Source organism: Hyalella azteca, unplaced genomic scaffold (genome assembly GCF_000764305.2).
Source record: "Hyalella azteca isolate HAZT.00-mixed unplaced genomic scaffold, Hazt_2.0.2 contig15776, whole genome shotgun sequence".
In the NCBI taxonomy this organism is placed as follows: domain Eukaryota; kingdom Metazoa; phylum Arthropoda; class Malacostraca; order Amphipoda; family Hyalellidae; genus Hyalella; species Hyalella azteca.
In genome coordinates, this window is record NW_025945615.1 from 633,012 (window position 1) to 641,177 (window position 8,166).

Sequence of the window (8,166 nt, forward strand, 5' to 3'; positions counted from 1 at the left end):
GTGTAGGGGATGCGTGGCGCTGGCGGTACAGCAGTTGTGTTGTTTATGAGCAGATGATTATTAACTTCAATAATCATTAATTTGCTAATGGGTATGTTAGATATTGTGAGAAAATTGATGTTTAGATGCAACTAAAATCTAAATTTAAAATAAGCGATACGAGATGTATGGGGACGAAATAAATAAACGTGGCATCACTTAAGGAAAATAGCTACCCTGAAACTTGTTAGTATCTTATAATAACTGTTCCAATAGCGCTCTGACTTGCGGAAAGGAAACTTGTTAGTATCTTATAATAACTGTTCCAATAGCGCTCTGACATGCGGAGAGAGAGGGAACGATGATGGGAGAGGGAGAGACAGGGAACGATGATGGGAGAGGGAGAGAGGGAACGATAATCGGAGAGGGAGAGAAAAGGAATAATAATGGGAGGGGGAGGGAGGAGGAATGATAGTGGAAAAGGGAGAGAGAAGGAATAATAATTTTAGATAGAGAGAGAGGGGGGAATGATAGTGGGAGAGGAAGAGATAGGAAACAGTAATGGGAGAGGAAGAGAGAGGTAACGATAGTGGGCGAGGGAGATAGAAGGAACGATAATGAGAGAGGTAAAGAGCGAAAACAATAATGGAATAGGGAGAGAGAGAACGATAATAGGAGAGGAAGAGAGAGGTAACAATAGTGGGAGAGGAAGAGAGAGGTAACAATAGTGGGAGAGGGAGAGAGACGGAACAACAGTGGGAGAGGGAGAGAGAGGGAAGGCAAGTGTTATCACCTGAATACACTCGCAGTGCACCGCTTATCACTGTGGTGCAGAGAGAGCAGCGCTGCATATGCACGCTTCTCTGCACCGACAGCTGTAAAAAAAAGCACCTCCAGAATAATGGCGGTGTTTAACGCAGCTAAAAACTGCCGGGATTAAATGATGAATTATGCGAGGGCCGCGAGGGGGAACTACTCTAACAAATCGACGTGAATTTAACGGACTTTTATTACGGCGATGCACTCAAATTCGCGGTTGTTCACCACACCAAACCTGGCGCTGGATGTGAAGTAGCAGGAATTATACGAGCATTAGTGATCGCTTGGGAATGTAGGAAAAAAATATTCGTAACGTGGAGACGCATTACAGTGATTGGGAGCAGGCGTAACTTGTGCACATTGTGAATGAATGAGTTAACGTGGCTAGTCTTGAGGGTTTCAAAATTCAACTAAAATACGTATCGGGAAATGAAAAATGAACTAAATATTATCTATAAAGAAAAAGAAGAAAAAAATAAATGAATTTACTTGTTTTTAACGCATTTTCTCATTTATGGAAAAAAATGCGCTATTGTTTCCGGATTGGTCTAAACTAGAATGCTTTCACCAAAAATTTGAAGAAAATAAAACCTCAAGTAAATGATATCATTCACTTTTATTTTGAGCTTTCAATGAAGAATAAAACGATTGAAGAGGAATGGCATCAAGTTAATGATGCAAACAATTATTTGTAAATACCAAAGCCTGGGACTCAAGCTGAATGATTTTAAAAGTTAATTGGCCAGTCTATGAGAGACCCGGATCAAAAATTGTAATGGGCGGCGTAATTAAGTTATAATCCAAACCTGTTGTACAATGACGCTTTGGTCAAATCAACCATTCATGGTAATGTAGCCAAAGCAAACATCCGGCGAGCAGTACACAAGAACAATGAATGGATTAATGCTGATACAATTCTTGATTCGGGTGCCAATAGTCAAGGCACATGAAGATCTCAGTGTTAAGCCTGGCGTTCTAGAGGCTTTGATCGCTATCGAAATTTCCAAAGGTGGCCACAAAAGATTCGTTGAGATGAGAAATGGTGTCGCAAGGTAGCGATCGAAGCTCGTAAATCTTCCATTCATTTTGTCCAGTATCGCAGAAAGCGTCCTGATCAATGAATGATGAAGGCTTTCACGCGCCACAATCTGCAGCTGAAAAATTGACCAACAACCTATAGGGAGCGGCGGCCTTCTGTGCTCGAAAATGACGTGAGCAGAAATTGCTTTCACAGAAATAATTGCTCTAAAAATAGAAACACATTCAGAAATAAGGTTAGATGAAACTATGCCAAATCCAGAGATTGTACTATGACAAATCCAGAGATTGTACGATAAGATAACGAATGTTTATACATGAAAATTAATGATATCGAAAATTACACTCGAAAGCTGAATGGTGCAAAAAGTGTTAAATTTTACCAATAAAAAACACACAAATGAGAACGGTGATTGAAACCCTTGGTGAAATCTGCTGCCAGCTCGATTGAATACAATGGATTAAGCAGAGAATGCAAATTCAATAAGTCGATCTTGGCAAGGGGAACTGGTTCGAATTCCGAGCGGTCTGTCAGGGAAGAGACGGGTCCGATTGCAGGAAATTTATGTCCAATTTTATTTTTTCACGTTACCGCGCAATGGGTTTCTCAAAATTCCGTTTCGGCCGCTGTCTGCACGAGAATTTGATGCTGACATCGCGAATCTTGAAGCGGATGTCCCCCCTCTTCCCTTCCCTTTCGTTATCCCCTCCTCCTATTCCCCCTTTCGTCAGCCCCTCCCCTCCCCCCTGTCGGTTGAAGATTTGACGCTAGATTTCATTTCAAAATTTATTTTATTTCATAGAAAATTTTGAAGAAAATCATGATGTAAAGTTTTCATGTCATGTAGCACATTTTGAGTTTGAATCAAGAGTTCGTGATTTGAATCGCGAAGTGTTCGTGGAACACCTGTGCGATGCAGAAATTTCTCGGTCTGTTTAAAAGCTCAAAGTATTTCTAATTTCACCAGCTTATAAACACAATCTAAGAAATAAAACTCAATGAAGAGAATTCTCACTTTACACAGGATGGCAATTAGTGCACTAATTGAACATGTATTGAAAATTACATTGATTTCTTTGAAATTTGGTCCAAGTCGTTCTCATGGATTGATCTGGATAGAAACATATAGAAATTATATAATAAATACAATCTTATTTAACTATCAATGACCAATATCAATTTAGATTTGCCCTGTTAATAGTGCACATATTAACTTAGCACGTAAAAGACTAAAATTATATCCAAAATCCCAATTTTTTACATATAATTAATCCATATTTTCTCCAACGTTGTTGCTAAGTTCAAAATACTCTTTTTTCTTTATTGCCATCTTCTGATATTTTGTCGGGAATATTTCCCAAAGTCTATGGAAATATCCGCAGTTCGTTAACGTATTTACGAACGAACATTAATATCGGACGAAAGCCTGGGTAATCCACGGAGCTCGCACGCCAGCGCTCGCGATGATTGATTGTGGCAATAGAGTGCAAGGCAGGCTGTAGCACTACGTACAGTGTACGTACTGTACGCAGGTGCGTGTGTACTCATGTGATGTACTCATGATATAATCGTACTCATGTGTAAAGTGTTATATACTCAAATACTCATGTGTGAAGTGTGGTGATGTACGCATGTGCGTGTGTACTCATGATATACGCATATACTCGTCATCATGTGTAAAGTGTTATATACTCATAAACTCATGTGTGAAGTGTGGTGAATGTGTATGACTGTTGAGTATATACTCACATGTGAGGTGTAATGAATGTACGTATGACCATGAGTAATGAGTGTGAGGTGTAATGAATGTACGTATGACCATGAGTATTGAGTATTGACTCGTATATAAGGTGTATTGAATGCATATGAATATTGAATATGCGTCCTTATATATGGTGCAGTGAAAGTACAAGAATGAACACTGTACTCTCATATGGTGTAGTAATAGACAAGTCAAAGTGACATACTTAAACTCAATTTTCAACAATTCCCAAGACATAGTGTAAAAGTATTAAAGTGAGCACATGTTGAAATAGCATAGATGTACTGAAATGAGAAAATTGCTTATAATTTTAATATATCCGGTATTAAAATGAATTTATTCAAGACTTTTGTGCCTCAGTTTGTTGTGGCGCTGTATTTGACTTTTGAAAATATCTTTATTTTATTTGATAAATATCATGATAGAATAGTATGAGTTTAGAATAATATACTTGAAATGAACCGAAATAGTAACAAACGTAAGAAATGCAATGATACGACGGCATAAAAAATATGAAAATCGAAATTTTTAGAGCAAGATTATGAGATTTTTGCCAGGAGTTGCGAACTCGTAAGTGGATTTGGCAGAACTTTTATGAGGTAAAAGCCTGTCATGGATGATGATATTGGCACGGCTCTCGCCACGGCCGCTCTGCTCGACGACCGTCACGGCCGCTCTGCTCGACGACCGTATTTTCAATCCCACTCACACAGTTTTCAATCCCACTCACAAAATTTCCGATTCCAATCACAAAATTTCAAATCCCACTCACAAGAATTTATAAATCCATAGAAAGATTCATTATGTTGGCCGAATGAAGGCATAGAAAGATTTAAACTACAACGCTATATATAATCATAGAGATGTGAATGGCAGTTTGTTTGAATAACAGTTGAATGAATCACAATTGTACCTCAGATACCCACTGCCATTAATCACCATAAATCTGATATAATCTTCGCATAATTAAGCGTAGTATGTGTTTCATCGGCAGTAGTCTAATCAATAAATGTTAGTAGATACACCATAAAATAACTATTTTTTAAATAAATAAAATATTGATAATTTTAATTCAATAATTGAATTCAATTTCAATTATTGATATAATTGAAATTATTGATATAATTGAATTTATTGATACGATTGAATAAATTGAACTCTTGCTATAAGAATAATGAACTCGATATGAGAGTGAGTTTGTGAAAAGGATGCTCACTCAGAGAACTATGTGAGACCTTGTCCGAACAGTGAAACATTTTTTGTCCCAATTAGGGTTATTCTAACCCAGTTTCGCCCAGAAATTAAGGGCGTATCTTTTATCCTCCAGAAAGTCTGTCACTATTTGGACAATTTTACCCATCCATTTTTCTGAGGTTTCATTTCCGTATATGCATTGCTGAACGTTTTTATTTATAATAAAAATAATACCCGTTCAAGATTTGACGAACGACATATCAATTGATGGATGCACAGTATATCGGCAGTAATTTTTCATTAAATTTCTATCCTCGAACACTTGATGTGAAAAGTCAAAATTTTCACATGAGCTTGAGAAACTAAAAAATTTCCTTCATACAAGATACTTTATATTTCTAATTTGAGTGGCAGCATAACACAATTTTTGTTCTTCATATCATTGGATAAATTAGCATATCGAATTAGATGTTGATAAACTACTTAATCGAGCCAAGCGCGATGCTAGCGTGCAGTAAATCTATAAGCCTTACGCGATGTACCGATGTCTACACTCAGAAAATGAATTGGTCAAATGATACAAATAATGACGCACTGCCTGCACGTATCCCTGATACAACTTTTGCCGGGTTAAGAAGACTCAAGGAGTAGAAAAAATACATCACTATTTAGACAAAGTCATACTCATTTCCCTGCGTATAACGTCTTCATGTGTCAGGTCTCAGTGGGCTAGTATAGGCGTTCAGGTGCTCAAAACATTCGTATTTACGAGGGGCGGCATTCATTATTGTCTGTAGGCTGCCGTGAACATGACTTATGGAGAGCTGTCCGCCTTAAAGCCCATAAATCACGCCAATAATGGGCTTGTGATCCTCGAGTCTAAAAAAACGCGTCCAGCAGAAATTTAGAGCCTTGGGCTTTGATTGATCGGCATTGGGCGGTCGATTGGAGCATCGCTGCCTCTTCTTCATATGGGCTTGTGATCCTCGAGTCTAAAAAAACGCGTCCAGCAGAAATTTAGAGCCTTGGGCTTTGATTGATCTGCATTGGGCGGTCGATTGGAGCATCGCTGCCTCTTCTTCTGATGGGCTCGTGAGCACCTTGAACTTCGGTTGTGTTCGTGGCCCTTCCATTTCAAATTGGGCTTGTTCCCCCGTGAACTTCTGCTGGGTCCAAGGCCCTCTTATATTTAGATGGGCAAAAAAAATCACACTTTTATGTTCAATTGGGACCGTATCCCCTTGAACTTCGGCTGGGTCCATGGCCCTTCCATATTCAGATGGACCTAAGAACTTCGGCTGGGTCCATGGCCCTTTCATGTTGAGATGGGCTCTTAGCCCCATGAACACCGGCGGGGTCTGTTGCCCTTTCATGTTCAGATGGGCACTTGGACTTCGGCTGGGTCTTCGGCCCTTTCAAATGACCAGGTAGCTTTTTCCTGTTTATCAGGGCCCGTTCGAGTTACATTGGGCCCAAGACCTCTTCGATTGACCGCTTCAATTTAATTAATACACTTATTTCTTAAGAGCAGTGAGAAAGGGGGTTCACTATTGCCGAAACTACAACGCGAAAAAAACAACAACGACAACAGAACCTACAACTTAAGCGGAAACAAGTGTAACTATAGCCTCAATAATATAATGAAAAGGGTCAACAAAACGAACAGCACCGTCAAACAATGAACGCTAAAAATACAGTAAAACCGGCATCAATAACAGCACCAACAATAACAACATTAACAATAACATCAACAATAACATCAAAATAAATACCGACAACAATATGAACAAAAGCAAAGCGCATCCTCAGCGCCGCGCGCTGCTCAAATATTAACGTGAAAGAAGCTTACCCATTTCCTGCTGCTCCATCCCCTCCCCCGCGACGCGTGTGTGAAGAGGGTGCGGGTTCTTCCTCCTCCGCGACGTGTGTGTGAAGAGGGTGTGGGTTCCTCCCTCTCCCCCGCGGCCCGTGTGTGAAGAGGGTGTGGGATCCCCCCTCCCCCGTCCCTCCCCCGCGACGTGTGTGTGAAGAGGGTGTGGGATCCCCCCTCCCCCGCGACGCGTGTGTGAAGAGGGTGTGGGTTCCTCCCTCCTCCGCGACGTGTGTGTGAAGAGGGTGTGGGTTCCACCCTCCTCCGTGGCGCGTGTGTGAAGAGGGTGTGGGTTCCTTCCTCTCCCGCGACGCACGTGTGAAGAGGGTGTAAGTTCCTCCCTTTCCCCCGTGGCTCTTGTGTGAAGAGGGTGTGGGTTCCCTCCTCCCCCGCGACGCGTGTGTGAAGAGGGTGCGGGTTCCCTCCTCCCCCGCAACGCGTGTGTGAAGAAGGTGTGGGATCCCCCCTCCCCCGCGACGCGTGTGTGAAGAGGGTGTGGGTTCACCCCTCCCCCGGCGACGCGTGTGTGAAGAGGGTGCGGGTTCCCTCCTCCCCCGCGACACGTGTGTGAAGAGGGTGCGGGTTCCCTCCTCCCCCGCGACACGTGTGTGAAGAGGGTGCGGGTTCCTTCCTTTTCCCCACGACGCATGTTTGGGTTCCCTTTGACGGGCTCAAGACCGAAGCTCTTCGTTCATTATGGACGAACTTGAAAGGAAAATTTTCCCGCCTGCGAACTGAATAAGTGAAGGAGGAGGAAGCGAAACCTCGCCTGCAAGGATTCAAGGATACAGGATACGCCCTCGATACTTCATGCTTTCTTCTTGTAGACATTTTCTGCCGTTTTTGCACAGACGTTGTGTAAACTTAAGGTAAATTCTCTCACTATATAGAACAATAGGCGTAAGCCACATGTGCATGCCGGACATAAAATTTTACGTTGCATTTAATTAGAATTGAAGACTGAGTTTGAAATGTAAGTTTGAATAGTTTGAAATGTACTTTCGACTGTTTTAATATGCCAGTACAATGCATGGGACTTATGAAATTAATTTCTACCACAATGCTGCTGAATTAAATATTTAATATTGTTTAACCTCTACCTCAACTCCCGTACCATCATCACACGTTCTCCCATCATCACCCAACTATCCTTTAACTATCACAACCATACATCATCCTTCAGGTCACCACAATTTCCCCACACATCTACCATCACCGCTTCATCACCACCACGTTCTCACAGTCGCATGGGTTCAGCCGCTACATTAAACTCGTTTAAATTCCACAAAAATTCTTAGAAAATCGAGAAAATTTTTAGGCATGCATAATGTGACGGGAGAAACGGCGGGGCTTTCGCTGGACCCTGCAGGCGATGTCCCGTGGGACAGACAATTGCTGGTATTGTGGGTCTGGGACCAGCTCTGAACTTATACCAGACGTCAGATGTAAGTCTGGGGCCAGCTCTGAACTTATACCAGACGTCAGATGTAGGTCTGGGACCAG